At 42.4% G+C, this 18,044-nt stretch overlaps 1 protein-coding gene across 2 annotated transcripts in view; it reads right to left on the reverse strand.

Annotated features, from left to right (window-relative positions):
• The window catches only part of SPIN1 (spindlin 1), a 93,970-nt gene extending 78,832 nt beyond the window's left edge, over window positions 1–15,138 (reverse strand). Inside the window, exon 1 of one of the 2 annotated variants that reach the window (XM_089662160.1) lies at window positions 15,005–15,138. The gene's annotated coding sequence lies outside the window, so the exon portion shown is untranslated. Of the gene's footprint in view, window positions 1–14,458; window positions 14,622–15,004 lie in introns of those variants that run through there. The other variant, XM_089662161.1, reaches the window with a different exon arrangement.
• Between the last annotated feature and the right edge of the window lie 2,906 nt (window positions 15,139–18,044).

The following is an 18,044-nucleotide window of genomic DNA, read 5'->3' on the forward strand; positions in this document are numbered from 1 at the left end:
GGTGTTTATTGATGATGTGACAGAAGCAGGCGGATGCATTCTGCAGTGTTAAGATGATTTACTGTCAGCCCAGATTCAGCCAAATGCAGCAAAGTTGATTGAACGGTGCTCCACAGTACAGATGGACTATGATCCAAAACACACTGCAAAAACAATCCAGGAGTTTTTGAAGAAAAAAGTTATATTCTGCAATGGTCGAGTTAATCACCTGATCTCAACCCAATTGAGCTTGTATTTCACTTGCTGAAGGCAAAACTAAAAAGCAAAAAGATCCACAAAGAACAACTGAAGACAGTTGCAGTTAAGAGCCTGGCAAAGCATCAGAAAGGAGGAAACCCAGTCTTTGGTAATCTCCATGGTTTCCAGACTTCAGGCAGTCATTGCCAGTAAAGGATTCTCAACAAAATATTAAAAATGAACATTTTATTATATTTGTCTACTAGATTGTAAGCTCCAAGGAGCAGGGTCTTCAAATCCCTCTTGTATTGAACTGTATTGTCTCCCGTTATATTGTAAAGCGCTGAGCAAACTGTTGGCGCTATATAAATCCTGTATAATAATAATAATTTGTCCAATTACATTTGAGCCCCTGAAAATGGAGGGACTGTGTATAAAAGGGTTGCAGTTCCAAACATTTGTACTTGATATTTATAATCAACCCCTTGAATTAAAGCTGAAAGTCTGCACTTCAAATTCATTTGAATTGTTTAGTTTTAAATTTATTCTGATGGCATACAGAGCTAAAATATGAAAATTGTGCCTGTGTCCAAATATATATGGACCTAACTGTATATACACCATACCTGGCCGATGCCCCTGGAAGCAGGAAAACACACAGAAGTGGAAACGTCTGACTGAGCAGTGATGTCACACCCTCCACCTCATCCAAATTCTCCACCTTGTTCAATCAGATAATGCTTTGCATTCATTCAGAAAATGCACAGCGTTCTCTGAATGGTGCTCATGTAGAGGGGAAGACCTCCTGTGTTCAGAATGCATTAGAACAGCCGCTCAACACAGGATTCAAAAGAAAGTGCAGATCACTGGAGTAGCAGTGTCTACTTCAGTGATTTTCAGCTTCTAGGAGCACTGACCAGGTATGGTATATACAGGGTTACACTGGTCCAAGCTGGACCAATTTAAGTATGTAAAACAGTACCATGACTGCAATTCCTCTTTAAAGTGTTACTAAACCCAGGCCCTATATTCACTATATCTGGTCTCCCACAGTACACACAACATGGAAATGCAATTATTTTAGTAAATATAGTCTTGTGACTTCTATCAGTGTCCATCAGAGCACTGGTTACAGCTTGTAGGAGTTTTCATTCTCCTATAGCAGGATGTACAGTGAAGGAAATAAGTATTTGAGCTCCTGCTGATTTTGAATGTTTGCCCGCTCACAAAGAAATGATCAGTCTAAAAATCGAATGGTAGGTGTATCAGGGTGGATTTGATTTAAATCAAACTGATTTAAATCACGATTTAAATCACTAGTCAGTAAGGCTTGATTTAAATCCTAGTTTTCTACATAAAGACTAATTCTTGCTGGTATAACTTTAATATGCAAGTAGATGAAGATTTTTAGAACAACTTTTCATATTAGTTTTTTTATCCCCAGTTTAATAGGTTAATCATTCATATTTGGACAACTTTTCTGTTGTACTTAGGAAGGAGAAAAATAATCATTACCTTAATAATAACAATTTAAATAGATTTATTCAACTGAAACAATAACATTACAGCATATGTTATCTGCTTAAACAAACATCCATGTTTGTTAACTAATTTAGCTAAACAAAATATATATATTTTAAGAAACTTAGACTGTCAGCCCCTTCCTCCTCACACTTTCACCTTCTTGTGCAGATCTATTCCACTCCAAACAAATCAGAAAAATATTGTTTCTATTCTATTCAGTAAACTTCTTGAAACTTAGCACTGAAGGGGTTGATTCTGTATTCATAGGTTTGTAGAAGTTAGGATTAAGGTCTTTTCCTTAACTCTGTTCATGTTATAACATTTTTGCTGTGAAGAAGAGGCATGTGATCTCCGCTGAGTCCAATTCAGTTTTGAGAACTGCAAAAGTAAACCAAGCATCTGTGATAATATCTTGTAGGGAGAGAAACTGCCCAATAATCTTACAAAAACTTCTGGAAGAGCACGACATTGTGAATGGATTAATGGAATTTATTTACCAAAAAAATTAAACATATACAGCCTTATTCTACATAATTAAAAAACGAATCTTTATTTCATGATGGAATAACCTTTGGATGGTAATATATTTTCCTCAAAAAGCATTTTATTTAAAAAAATCCGATTTAAATAAAAAAAAAAAAAATCTGCTTTTTTTGATTTTTTTTTTTAAAAATCATTGATTTTTATCCACCCTGAGGTGTATTGTAACACTGAGACAGAATAGCAACATAAAATTCAAAAGAAATGCATGTCTAACAAATTATGCACTGATCTGCATGTTCATGAGGGAAATAAGTATTTGATCCCCTATCATTCAGCAGGATTTCTGGCTACCAGGTGTCTTTTATACAGGTAACAAGCGGAGATTAGAAGCAGTCGCTTAAAGGGAGTGATGCTAATCTCATTTTGTTACCTGTATAAAAGACACCTGTCCATAGGAGCAATCAAACTATCAGATTCCAAACTCTCCACCATGGCAAAGACCAAAGAGCTGTCCAAGAATGTCAGGGACAAGATTGTAGACCTACACAAGGCTGGACTGGGTTACAAAACTATTGCCAAACAGCTTGGTGAGAAGGTGACAACAGTTGGTGTAACAACTGTCTCCATAGGTCTGGTGCACCATGCAAGATCTCACCTCGTGGAGTGTCAATCATGAGAACAGTGAGGAATCATCCCAGAACTACATGTGAGAATCTTGTTAATGATTTCCAGACAGCTGGGACCACAGTCACCAAGAAAACAATTGGTAACACTACGCCAACAAGGATTAAAATCCTGCAGTGCCCGCAGGGTCCCTCTGCTTAAGAAAGCTCATGTCCAGGCCCGTCTGAAGTTTGCCACTGAACATCTGAATGATGTAGAGGAGGACTGGTTGAAAGTGTTGTGGTCAGATGAGACCAAAACCGAGCTCTTTGGCATGAACTCAACTCGCCGTGTTTGGAGAAGGAATGCTGCCTATGACCCCAATAACATAATCCCAACTGTCAAACATGGTGGTGGAAACATTCTGCTTTGGGGGAGTTTTTCTGCTAAGGGGACAGGACAACTGCACCACATTAAAGGGACGATGGACGGGGCAATGTACCATCAAATCTTGGGTGAGAACCTTCTTCCCTCAGCCAGGGCATTGAAAATGGGTCATGGATAGGTGTTCCAGCATGACAATGACCTAAAGACAAGGCCAAGGCCACAAAGGAGTGGCTCAAGAAGAAGCACATTAAGGCTCTGGAGTGGCCTAGCCAGTCTCCAGACCTTAATCCGATTGAAAATCTGTGGAGCTGAAAGTTCGAGTTGCCAAACGTCAGCCACCAAACCTTAATGACATGGAGAGGATCTGCCAAGGAGGAGTGGGCCAAAATCCCTCCTGAGATGTGTGCAAACTTGGTGTCCAAGTACAGGAAATGTCTGACCTCTGATTGCCAACAAGGGATTTGCCACCAAGTACTAAGTCGTGTTTTGTGAAAGGGATCAAATACTTATTTCCCTCATGAACATGCAAATCGGTGCATAATTTGTTAGACATGCATTTCTTTTGAATTTTTTGTTCATTTTGTCTGAGTGTTACAATACACCTACCATTCGATTTTTAGACTGATCATTTCTTTGTGAGTGGGCAAACAAAATCAGCAGGGGATAAAATACTTATTTCCTTCACTGTATAACCCCAGACCTCTGTATGGACAGTGCTGATTGGCCCTGTTCTGATCACTTGCACTCTCCCAAGAGAAAAAAAAACCCACGTAGTCTCTAGCTATACACACCAAACTGAGAATGTGCAGTTTGTCCCTAGCCTCTGTTCTATCAGAAGATATTTGGGAGACACTGGAAGAAGGGGAGGATCAGAGAAGAGGATCAACCATCCTCTTACACAATGTGGAGGTTCCACAGTGAGTATAACAAGCATGATTTACTGCATATACAGACTGAATTTACTGATGCGGGTTTAGTAAAACTAATGCTTTCCTATTCTATTCACTTTAGTGTCTGAGTGCAGGCTTGTAGTCCAATTTTACCATGCAGGACAGTATCTGAGTGTAGGCTTGCATTTTAATTTTTCCCAGAAGGACTGTCTCACACTTTCTTTTCGACAATCCCCTGCATGCACCTTTTTTTTCTTCAAAGATTGGTCACATATGAAAGTTGCCACTGCTAACATGTTTAAAGCAGAACTCCGGTCAAAACGCTTATTTTCCCATGCAGTGGGGCTAATGCTTTTACAAGCGTCAAGTTCATTAGCCAAAATATTAATTTATTCTGGCCACTGAAATGAATTCACACTTAAGCGCTAAAAGCACCTAGCATTAATAAAAATTTAGATGCTTCAAGCTTTTTTTCCTGCCAAAATTCAGCTGCTCCTGGATGTACTGGCAGAGTTTTGTTCTGCCTCTAAAAGCTCCTGCCACTGAATGCCACTAAAAGCTTGTGTGCACATGGACACATAGGAATCACACATCCCTGATGTTAGCCTATTGCCGACGCCCAGGACATGAAGTTTTGGGCGCTGGGCAAGAGGTTTTTTTTACATTTAGCCCTGCTGCAGGCAAGCAGCAGGGTTTAAAGCAGACGGTCCCCCAACTCCTTCCGCCAGCTGTCTCATCACACTCGGGCGTGCGGCATGTCCCCTCCAGACAAGTCAATGCTGAGCAGTGTGGCCCACCTCTCTTCCCAGGTCCTAAGCCTGCTGTATGGCGAGGGCCTGCCTCAGAGCTCCCCCTCTCCCAGCAAGTCACCGCCAGTCTAGTGCGTCCCCCCCCCTCTTCACCTCCCTGGGCCTCCAGCACAGTGATGTCCACCCTCCAGAGACGCAGTGCAGGCTGCACTGGCCGCCCCATGGATGCAGGGAGTTGTTTTTCTGCCATGTACCCGAATGTTCAGTATCTGTAAAGATTAGATTGTTCATTACTCTGGGGCCCTTGGTGGACATTTCAGACTTCATGGGGGGGGGGGGGGGCTGGACGAGACCACCATACAGGGAATGAAGATGCCACAGATATCTGTTCTCATAAAATATATAATGCTATGATATAGGAAACCGGAAGCAACAAACATACATCACATCTAGTTCCCCTGGATATAAACATCATTTTTTAAAAAGAAAAGAATTGAATCACATAGATCTTGGTGTAATCAAATGCTTTACGAGTAGAGGAGGGATGTCCCATCCCGCCATGCATGCGTGCAAAGGTGAACACAGGTGTCAGTCACGCACACATGCAAACCGCGATAGTCCCACATGTGAGGTATCACCGCAAAGGTCAGCTCATGAGCAGTAATTCTAGCACAAGACCTCCTCTGTAAATCTAAAGTGGTAACCTGTAAAGACTTTTAAAGCGTCGCCTATGGATAGTAAATTTACAAAGTTTGTTGCCGTTCCACAGGCATGCGCAAGTTAAAAGCGTTACATGTTTGCCATCTTTTTACTCGGCGTAAGATCATGAATTATTTTACAAAATTGGTTATGTATTTTTTTTTTAAATTTTAATGGGAAAAAAAAAAAAAGAAAAAAAAAAAAAACACAAGTTTGGGGGTTCTAAAAAATTTTCTAAGAAAAAATAAAAAAGTTTAAGTCGCCATAAAGCCCCTTTCGTTTTACAAAGCCCCAGACATTTCTAAAAGCACCACTGCCCAATAAAAAACATCAACCCTTCATATTTTACATCCTGGAAATGTATTTATTTTTTTTCTTAAATCGGGACAAGTAGATTGTCATGAGGGACAGGTAGACTGGGACCCCAGTGGTTTAGTCCCTTGGACAAGTAGGTTTTTTTTTTCCACACCCGTGTAACATGCAGGGTAGTTTAGAGGCAGGAAAAAAAAAAAAAAAAAAAAAAAAAAAAAAGAACCTAACGCGCTGCGCCTCTAGAAGCAGCTGCAAAACTTCCAGTGTGCATGAGGCCTAAAACAGGGGGCCTGGAAAGCAGGTAAAAACCTGTTTCTAGATCCCTGGAACTACTGGGATGCAGCTTTAACTAAATATAACCTCTGCTTATTGTGTGTATGTTATGAGATTTGTTGCTTGTATTGTAAAAGAACCTCAAGTAACTGGAGGAAAGGCGATAAGAGAACTACCGAAACATAGCATGAGCAGGTCCTTAACAACTTGCTTTCCCTGCCACCTGTGATGGCAATTGGAGAATAGAATGCTGCAGAAACATGTGGTGGCCACAAGGCTCTTAGGAAATGTTCTGTTCATGCAGAGAGGTAGCAGGGAGCTGCTGAGCAGCAAAGGAAAGTGAATAATTAAACATTAAATAACTTCACTATAAAAGGCCCCAACCAACCCTAACACTACTAAAATATTCTTCATGCTCAGACAAACCAGCATGGTACAAATGCAACTATTTTACTGGTAACCAAACGGGGTGTAAACACTTCTTGATCTTCATATGCCTCCTAGATTGTAAGCTCCAAGGAGCAGGGCCCTCTAATCCCTCTTGTATTGAACTGTATTGTTACTGTACTGTCTCCCTCCAATATGTAAAGCGCTGAGCAAACTGTCGGTGCTATACAAGTCCTGTATAATAACAATAAATGCATTTGTGATATTTCCTATTCGTAAGTGTGGAAGAGACCAAATACAAAGTTTATTTTATAAAGTAAAACTAATTTATACTCTAGCCCAGTGGTCTCCAAACTGCAGCCCAGGGGCCACATGCAGCCCTTTGCTTGCCTTTATCAGGCCTTAAGGCACCGTTTCTCCTACTGACACAAACAATGAGGCACTGTTCTTTCCACTGATGCAGACATTGGCACATAATTCCTTCCACTGACACCAGCAATGGGGGATAATTTCTCCCATTGACAGGGCACTATACCTCTTCCTACTGGTGCCATGTAATTTTCTCTCCCAAGGCATTGTTACTCCCACTGTCACTGGGGCATTTTCTACTACTACTGGCCACAGTCTGACCCCCTAAAGTCAGAGGGACCATAAACTGGCCCTTACACCCCGGTCACATCAAAGTCGATTTTGAAATTGTGCGACTTGCAGTGAAGTAGCACAATTTCAAAATCGGGTGACTTTCCAATTTGAGGTGCGATTTGCAAGACAGCAGACACAGATGTCTATGCAAATTGCACCGAGTAGTGCATGCACCACTTTAGAAATCGGTGCAGCTCCATCCAAGTCGGGACCGCACTGATTTGACCGCTGTAATTACGAATAAGGTGCATCTAGGCATACGATTTGCAAGTCGCATGGCATGCAAATTGTATGTCAAGTCACACCCAGTGCGACCGGGGTGTTAGTCTAGAAAGTTTGGAGACCCCTGCTCTAGTCTAAGGTAGTAGTGCATGCTTTTCTGCTCACTTCATACACTTAAAGGTGAAATAATAGTGTTGCCCTCTAAAGATTGCCACACAATACAATATAAAGCTTGCATTGGATAGAGTTTCCAACGAAAATTCTAAGTCTTAGAAAAAAATTGTACAAACAAACATTCTCAGAACACTTGAATGTCATTCAAAAGGCTTTGATTGCATTAAAAATTTGATTATGGAATGAATGGACTTTACTGAACAAAAAGCACATCTACTGTTAGAAATTAGCTTGAGTAAATATTTCCATCTTGCTTCTTCGAATTTCCTCTTCACTGCTGTTTAAAATTATTTTTCTTAGAACATTCTTTTCCTAAGAATTTTCATGTGAAATCCTACCGCTTATGGCTAACTTAATTGTATTTTTACACAATGAAACGTGTCTTTGTGCAACAAAAAAGCAAGCTTGATCCACCCACTGGCTTGTACACAATTTTTGGGAATTTTTTCTTCTTTTAAAATGGAACAAAAATGCAAACTTTGCCCATTTTTTTTGGGGGGGGGGGGGAAACAAAACAAAAAAAAAAAAACACCGGACCTGAATGGAAGGGAACAAAAAAAAATCTGATTTAAATGGAAGAGACAGACTTTTACATAGGAATGCATTGCTGCCCATTTTTCATCCATCAACACATGGATGAAAAACAGACAAATGGAACGTCTGCATGAAAGGGCCTAAACCACTCCAGTTTACTGTGTGGCCAAGTGTGAACAGGCCTTTACTGAGAAAACATGCAATGTCTTATGGCCTTCCATCAAGGTTCCTCAAATCCAAACCCTCTTTATCAGTCAAAAGGTCAGATTTCCAGGTGTGTTCATTAGCAAGTGTGGTAATTATTTCATCTGTGATTCTCTGAAGAGTGGTCTAAAGTGGAGCAGTGTTTTGCAGGCCATACATGGGTCGGATTCCAAACAAATTTTCTTTGGAAAAAGCGTAAATTAAGAAATCCCATTCTAAATTTTACACCATTGGTGGGCTGCAGCATCAGCCAATTTTTGTGCGGCTATCGAATTTGAGTGATCAGCCATGTTGGAAAATGTAAAAATCAAATTTCTTATCAATGATGGGAGAATCGTGCGAGAAATAGAATTGAAAGAGAAAGGAGCATGAGCTGTAACCTAGAAAGAATAGAAGATCCCCAGCCACAAAAATTATTTTCTGTAGCAACATGAGGCGAAACTGAAGGCTTGGCTGGTCGATTTTCTAAATCAATGGTGGCTCCATCGGATTACAAACTGCACGAAAGTTCCAAATTTCTAGAGAAAAATTCTTTCAGAATTTGACCCATGTATGGCCTTCATTAAAAGTTGGTGTCCCTGAGACAAAAAAAAAATAAAAAAATAAAAAAAGATACAGATGAAAAATGAAAGCCTAAAAGAGTTCACTTTTCACACACTGGGTCCCAACCACACTGAACAATACTAATTGATTTACTAAAGCTGGCGACTGCAAAATCTGGTGCAGCTGTGCAGACAAACCAATCAGCTACCAGGCTCTTTTTTTTTTTTTTTCCCCTCAAAAGCTAAAGCGGAACTTCACTCAATCAAAATTGACGGTTTTGAATCCTTAACCAGCTACCGTTAGTAAGTAGTTAAAAACAAGTAAATATAGTATACGTTCCTGTTTACATTTCTTTAGGTACTTCCTGGTTTCCATGCCTGAGCAAATTATGCTATACATCCCAGGAGTCTTCAGGATGAAGAGGGGTTTTCTCAGCTAAGCATACCCTCCTGCCTGACCTAAGGGCACATGTATTTCAGGAAGTAAATGCTACATGAATCATCTTCCTTTACGCAAGATGGCCATGGACCGAGATGTTAATGGGTGTTTTTCAAAACTATTTCTGAGCAAAATCAAGCATGGACACATGGATATTAGGGGGGGGTTGCTTTGAATATTAAAATGGAAGTATAGGATTTTTTTTTTTTATATATATCAAGGGAGTGGTAATAACAAAAAAAACAACACTACTTGTCTAGGGACTAAATCGGGCCCCAATCTACTTATCTCTCATGACAATCTACTTGTCCAGATAAAAAAAAAAATGAATTCTTTTTTTAATCAAAACGTATTTAAAAATCGGAGGTGATTTTAGGAACGTCGGGGGGCTTTTAAAAACAAAAGAGGCTTTACGGCGACTTAAACGTGTAATATTTTTAACATTGCGCTGTGTATCTCCTCCTCCCCTCCCTGGCTGTCTCCAGCACCACACACAGGAAATAGCAGGGGGGGTGGGGAGACCTTGCAGTGTGATGAACAATGATTGGCTGCTCGTCACGAACGGGTGGGTCAGGGCTTATACTTTATCCTTTTGCTGCCAGAGCCTTTTTTGCACACGTTTAAAAAATCATTTTAGGCCTGAAGATTACATGAAACCTCCAAACATTAGGTTTTCTGAAAGCAGAGACCCTAGAGAATAAAAGTGGTAGTTACAATTTTTTATTTTGCATTTTACTGCAAAACTTTAGTAAGAAAATACAAACAAGTTAATTTTAGGGCACAAAAAAAAAAAAAATTACCCTATTTTTTGTAAAATGTAAAAGATGACGTTGCAACGAGTAGATATCCAACTTGTCAAACCTTAAATTTGTGCGCCCGTGAAATGGCGACGAACTTTGGTACCCTTTATTTTCTATAGGTTAACACTTTTAAAGCTCCTTATAGGTCACCAGTTTAGTATTACGGAGGAGTTCTGGTACTAGAATTATTGCTCTCATTCTGGCGTGCACGGCGATATGTGACATGTGTATCGCAGCGTGCGCCTTTACATTTGTACATGCGTATATGTGGGGGACACAATATTTTTTGGGGGGATGGTATGTGCTTGGGTGTAACATTCATTTTTTACAATAAAATTTTTTTTTCTTTTCGCTTTTTTTCAATCACATAGGGGAAAAAGTCCCCCATGTTATGATTTTTGGCGACAGGTTCTCTTTGAGATATCCAAGGTCTAAAAGATCCTGCATGTCTCCTTCCCGGGGATTGCATTACAATCACTTCCGGGTCGGCACAAGGGGAAGGGAGCGGACTAGTCTGCTCCTCTCCTTCCCCTCTAGCCGGAGAGGCTGGCACTGCGTGGAAGCAAATCGGAGGCAGCACTGCCACCGAATGCTTCCATCTGACAGGTGAGCACACTGCTTGCCCGCAGCAGTGCTAAAAAGGTAGGGGAAAAAAAAAAAAAAACTACCTGCCCGGAACTACATGTCCCGTGCGTCAGGAAATAGGAATCCAACATACCTGAATGAATATATATATATATATGTATTCTCCGCTCAAAGTGTCCCACTCTAATCAGATAATTAAGCCATAACACCTGCAAAGGGTTCCTGAGCCTTTAAATGGTCTCTCAGTCTGGTTCAGTAGGAATCACAATCATGGGAAAGACTGCTGACCTGACAGTTGTGCAGAAAACCATCATTGACACCCTCCATAAGGAGGGAAAGCCTCAAAAGGTAATTGCAAAAGAAGTTGGATGTTCCCAAAGTACTGTATCAAAGCACATTAATAGAAAGTTATGTGGAAGGGAAAAGTGTGGAAGAAAAAGGTGCACAAGCAGCAGGGATGACCGCAGCCTGGAGAGGATTGTCAGGAAAAGGCCATTCAAAAGTGTTGGGGACTTTCACAAGGAGTGGACTGAGGCTGGAGTCAGTGCATCAAGAGCCACCACACACAGACGGATCCTGGACATGGGTATTCCTCTTGTCAAGCCGCTCTTGAACAACAAACAATGTCAGACGCGTCTTACCTGAGCTAAAGAACAACAGACCTGGTCTGTTGCTCAGTGGTCCAAAGTCCTCTTTTCCGATGAGAGCAACTTTTGCATGTCATTTGGAAACCAAGGACCCAGAATATGGAGGAAGAATGGAGAGGCACACACTGCAAGATGCTTGAAGTCCAGTGTGAAGTTTCCACAGTCTGTGTTGATTTGGGGAGCCATGTCATCTGCTGGTGTTGGTCCACTGTGCTTCATTACGTCCAGGGTCAACGCAAACGTCTACCAGGAGATTTTGGAGCACTTCATGCTTTCTTCCTCAGACTAGCTTTATGGGGATGCGGACTTCATTTTCCAGCAGGACTTGGCACCTGCCCACACTGCCAAAAGCACCAAAACCTGGTCCAATGACCGTGGGATTACTGTGCTTGATTGGCCAGTAAACTCGCCTGACCTGAACCCCATAGAGAATCTATGGGGCATTGCCAAGAGAAAGATGAGAGACATGAGACCGAACAATGCAGAAGAGCTGAAGGCCGCTATTGAAGCATCCTGGTCTTCCATAACACCTCAGCAGTGCCACAGGCTGATAGCTTCCATGCCACGCCGCATTGAGGCAGTAATTGCTGTAAAAGGGGTCCAAACCAAGTACTGAGTACATATGCATGCTTATACTTTTCAGAGGTCCGATATTGTTCTATGTACAATCCTTGTTTTATTGATTGCATGTAATATTCTAATTTTCTGAGATTAAGGATTTGGGGTTTTCATGAGCTGTAAGCCATAATCACCACAATTATGACAAATCACGGCTTGAACTATCTTGCTTTGCATGTAATAAGTCTGATATATTAGTTTCACCTTTTAAGTTGCATTACTGAAATAAATGAACTTTTGCACGATATTCTAATTTTTCGAGTTTCACCTGTATATAGGCAGCACAGTGACTAAATGATTAGCATTTCTGCCTGGCAGTACTAGGGTCGTCAGTTTGAATCCCAGCCATGCACCACCTGCCTGGAGTTTGCATGTTCTCCCTGTGCCTGCGTGGGTTTCCTCCGGGTACTCTGGTTTCCTCCCACAATCCAAAGACATGCTGGTAGGTTAATTGGCTCCAGTCTAAATTGGCGCTAGTATGTGTATGTATGCGAGTTAGGGACCTTAGATTGTGCACCCCTAGAGGGTTCGAGACTGATGTGAATGTACTATATATATGTGTAAAGCGCTGCGTAAATGGACGGCGCTATATAAGTACCTGAAATAAATTTAAAAATATATATATATCTGGGGAAGCCAAGCCATTAGCAAAAAATGCAGTTTTTAAAATGTAAACAAAAAAATGCCAGAAATAGACTGGAGCTAAAGTGGTTAAAAGGATAAGTTCACAAAATAAGTGCACATCTTATTGCAGAAAAAAAAAAAATGTGCATTTATTTTTATTGGGAGCCTGTAAGGCATTGCATCCACGATCAGATGAGTGCTACACAGGGCTCTTGCAAACAGCATGTAAGCTGTCTGCTCGAATGAGCACTCACTTACACACTGACCAGAAGCCTCAATGAACTACCACAGTGCTCAACAGAACCATGGTAGTTCACATAGAACTACAACCAGACATCCACAAATCCTGTCAGTAGTTGTAGTTTCCCCATTCACAGAACACTGAAGGAGTGACGCGGGCGGAGACATCTTTTTTTGAATTGTGGCAGCAGACACAAGAAGATCCCTGGTTTGCTGTCAGTTGCAACAGTAACATGTTACACCCCGATTATGAATGTAACATGTTAGAAAAGGTGAACTTATTCTCTAACTGCACTCCTGTGATCCACAGGAGCTTTGGCTGTACTTCTGCATTTAAAAAAAAAAATAGTTAAAACAGTTCTTGTGGTGCTCAGATGCAGTGTAGTTCTTTAATTGAACAAGCTGCAGTGTAGTTCTTTAATTGAACAAGCTGCAGTTAAAGCCGATTGGCACAGCTGCACCAGATTTTGCACTCTCTAGTTCTGGTAAATCATACCCAATACCAAGTACACACAATCAGATAATTGGACTTATCGTTTGTTTTTTTGTTGCATGCTAGTCACATATCAAAAACAAAGAAGTTAGTAAAGTTATGAAAATTTTTGTACGACAGAAAACTTCGAAAGTGATGTAATGCGTTGTATTATTTCGTTTCTAAGCATGCATGGTCTTGGTTTCGCGATTTTCTTTGGACAAAAACTGCACTGATTAAACAAAAATTGTTCGTGCTGCAATTGTAGGAGGAAAATTGTCATGCTTGATCCTTCAGATATTGTCGCGAATGGATGTTGACAGCTGTGTACGTACGATCAGATTATCGTACAATCCCTCTAGAAGTGATTGTCATCCGATTTTCTGTTCGTGTGTATGCGGCATAATACTTTTCTCACAGCAAACTGATAAATACTAAAACAGAATATTCTACATGCTTTGGCAAGCACAACAATTTGACAGAGCACTGGAATATATAAATTGACACTCGGCACAAAATCAACTCCAATGGGCCCGTTCATTCCTTTACCACCCTTTAAAAAAAATGAAAAGTATAGATGCAATTCAGATCTAATCCCTCCAAAATACAACTATATAACCAACCTCCGCTTTAAAACGATCAGCAACATAAAACTACGCTTCAAAGTTTGGCAACTATTTAAGCACTGGTGTGGTACTACGTTGCTCTACGAGGGTAAAACAAAAACGCTGCTGCGACCATTCATTTTTGTTTTGCCAAGACGACTCATCATCTGTACAATAAGCAGGCGCATGATTTACCAATCAGGATTGTGATGAAGTCTTTACCTGGAAATAGACAGTGGGCAAGGTAAAAGAAAAAAAAAAATCAGGATGTTACAGTTTTAAAACCTGCTGTGATCATCCTCCACAAAAGCGGTGATCCTGTACGTAGATCCTAGGAACAGTGTGATGAGAAGGAACACACATACCTGGGAGGGCTGTAAATGGCAAACCTAGGGCAGGGGGGATGTTTGCAGACAGATAATGATGGAAGGAGAACATGATCCAGAATAGAGGAGGGAGGCATGTCTGTGGAGGAACATAAACACGGCTGGATCGTGCCAGCAGAATTTGGTGCAGCAGCAGAAGCATCCTTCGCCTCCCCGAATACCAAAACATAAACAGAAAGAATAGTGAGCGCCCTGTGTGTGTTGAGGCCTGGCTCCCATCACATGCCGGCCTCTGCTTACCTTGCAGGGTCTGCACACCGGGGACGAGCAGGGGGAGGGGGTGCAGAGTCCGGAGGAGAAGCCTAGCAGGCTGGCCGAGTGTCAGCCATGTTGTATGCTGGTCCACTATTTACAAACCTGCAGCAGCAGCCAGGCAGAGATTGTGTCTCACAGAAAAAAAAAAAAAAGAGACGAGAGGGGGGAGGGGGGGCGGAAAGCAGCAGACAAAGGAAGCCAATGCCTGACACTCAGACACAGTAGTCACACCGCTGCCCCTCTCCCCGCCTCTGCTCTATGGACAACACACCGGCCGCTCGGCCACTACGCTCACATGACGCCGCCAGGATTCCGCTGCCCATGTGGAACAATAGAAGATCCCTTCTTACGTCATACCTTCACAGGGCTGGATGACGTCAAGCCATGGGAAAAAAAAAAGGGAACGCAAGGGGGCGCCCGGGGGAGAGCTGTGAGGAAGAGAGTGGCGGGACTGAGGGAGAGAGTTGGTGCAGGAGGAGGTGGAATGAGAACAAAGGGCCAAGTTTACAGGGAGGGCCCTGCTTCTCTTACCTGGCCTGTCTGTGAACACGGGGCTTTCCCTCCACTTTCTCCGGGGCGGCCGAATTCTCCCTCAGGTAATGGCTGCGCTCCCCAGCGCCCAGTTCCCCCCCTATCCCCCCTCCCTGTTTCTGTCAGGCTCCGTCACCGCTCCCGCCTTCCACTCCTCTTCCCCCCCCACCACCACTGAACTTTCACAAGCCTTCAGCTTGTACACTCCACTTCTCGTCTCCACTCCCCCTCCTCTCTCACCCCCTCCTTCTTTCCCTCACACACACTGCCAGATTTGGAGCTCGTTCACGGCTGGCTGTGTGACTCCTAGTGCCAGGAGTAGGCCTCGCCTTCCTGCCAAATACTGATCCCTCCTGCACTGGCTGCCCCTCCTCTCCTCTCCTCTTGGTGCAGGACTCGGCTGCCGCGCAAGCGCACTACAAACCCGCTCTCCGCCGCGGTAGACGGCAACTGCGCGTGCGCCTGACTTCTCTACCCTACTTCGTGCTGCTTCTTGGGAAGGGTTTTGTTGGTAACTTTGATTAACCAGCTTACTATATAATTGTAGTAATCAAGGCTTTCATTTCTGAAGGCTGCCTGCTTGGAAGACTGTGCTAGTTTGAAAGACACAAAAAAAATCGAATCATAACTGAATTTTTTTTTTGTGGAAACTTTAATTAATCACTTCCTATCTAATTGGGGTAATCAAGGCTTCCATTTCTAAAGGATGCGTGCCTGGGAGACTTCTAGCCTAGAAAAAAATCGAACCATAACTTTACATTTTTTTTTTTTTTTTTAGTGGTAACTTTGATTAATCACTATAATTGGAGTAATCAAGGCTCATTTCTGAAGGCTGCCTGCTTGGGAGACTGTGCTAGCTTAAAAGGCACAAAAAAATCGAACCATAACTTTGAATATTTTTTGTGGACCCAAGCTAAGAAATTTGAATATGGAAATGCTTAAAAAAAACAAATCCTTTTACAGAGTTTACAGAAATCACTGCAAACTATTCTGCTTGTAATGCAGTTTTCTTTCTTGTAACCACATGTGGACGGATATAAAATTGCACAGTCAGTGTTGATGGGGGAATCTCTCCTGGTGAGGAGGGGAGGGCCTTACCTGCCAGCAGAGCACAATGATTAATGCTGGAAGCTATAGCCACAGGCAGTAATTGCATGCAACAAAATCTGGCAAGCTGGTTGTACTGAAGTTGTTTGATGGATCGACTTCAGTACAACCAGCCTGCCCATAGATGGAACAAATTTTGGCTGGTGATTGCTGAACCAGCTAAGCTTCGATTCATCTATAGCCAGCTTAGGGACTTGAAAAAAAAAATGATAGACACCTAGGTGAATGCAGCATCGATCCGATTCTGCATCTGTTCCCCACCGCCTCTGCAGTGAGAACTGAGCGATCAAACACTGCTGATCACTCAGTTCCCCCTCCTCTCTGAGCAGAGAGCTGGAACTGTCAGTCACCGGCTCTCTGCTCTACCCCTGCAGTGCTCACTGGAGCGCTGAGCTGTAAAGGGGGAGGGAGTGGCTTGCTCAGGCTTTTGGCGAGGCTGAGCCAGGTGTCAGTCCGGGCTTCTGGGTGGATCCCAAATGGTCGGGATTTTTTCAGACATTGGACCAGCTCGGTGTCGTCAGCTGACAGCAGGCTTTAGCCCTTTTCTGGCCATACTCCTATGGATCACTCCTGTGATCCATAGAAGTATGGCTAGAGATACTTTGGCTACACTTCTCCTTTAACTGATGCATCAATGAGGCTGCACAACGCATTCCATTTTTTTTTCACACAGAAGCATGGGACAGTCATTTTACTTGAATGGACTGTCCTACACACAACAAACACACTAAAGTAGCGCGGTACATTTTTCAGGAGCAGTCCTTGGACTGTTTGTTTACCTAGCATTTTAGGATGTTTCCTTGCCACATTTGGAGTGCCTTTAAGGATTAATGGCACCCACAAGCATGTTTTTCACACGTTGCAGGAACGCACACAGGAACACACATTTCTGGATGCGTTTCTAGTACACAAATGTGTGAACGGGGGCCTCAATGGACAGCATTTATTCTCTAGACAAGGGGTCTCCAAACTATGGCCCTCCAGGTGTTGAGGAGCTGCAAGTCCCATGAGGCATTGCAAGACTCTGACAGCCACAAGCAAGACTCCCAGAGGCATGGTGGGACTTGTAGTGATTCAACAGCTGGAGGCCATAGTTTGGAGATACCTGCTCTAGACTATGCAATAAGACCCAGTTATTACCCCAATGGGAGCTACCATTTTGCATCTCACACATAATAAAGAAGGTGAAAACAAGTCATCAATGAATGCGTACATACAGCCAAAACCTTTGTTTCTCAGAAATAGTCGTAAAAGTTTAGAACACCCATCTGTTGCTGTGTGCATTGGGATGATTTCTTCTCACTTCCTGTCCTGGAGACGTGGAAAGCTAAAGGAAATCCCTACAAAATCAGTGGCAGCCCCTTCGTAGACAGATGTCATGAAATCTGGTGTCCCCTTTGAAAGATTTTCTTGCTGTTCCTGTGCCACTAACAGCTAAAAATGTAGTTGCCTTAAAGTGTTAGTAAACCCAAATGCAAACTTTTATTATATTGCAGTTTACCAATTCTTGGTAGTGATAGCTGCATTAGTTTTTTATTTTTTAGGATTTTTTTTATTTTCACCTGGTGATCATGCCAGTAAGTCTGTCATATTTCAAGAGAACAAGCTGTCCTGGAGAAGTAGCAGTTAGTTTTGCATTTGGCTAGGGTCATTGTCACTATTGGTAGCATGAGGCGATACCTGGACCCTACAGAGGTAAGCAGTCCAACTCTTCCAGGATGACATATCAATACATGCCATTGCCAGAAGGTTTGCTGTGTCTCCCAGCACAGTCTCAAGAGCATGGAGGATATTCCAGGAGACAGGCAGTTACTCTAGGAGAGCTGAACAGGGCCGTAGAAGGTCCTTAACCCATAAGCAGTACTGGTATCTGCTCCTTTGTGCAAGGAGGAACAAAATGAGCACTGCCAGAGCCCTACAAAATGACCTCCAG

Source organism: Staurois parvus, unplaced genomic scaffold (assembly GCF_062004578.1).
Source record: "Staurois parvus isolate SC_StPar_1 unplaced genomic scaffold, SC_StPar_1.0 ptg001432l, whole genome shotgun sequence".
Lineage (NCBI taxonomy): Eukaryota > Metazoa > Chordata > Amphibia > Anura > Ranidae > Staurois > Staurois parvus.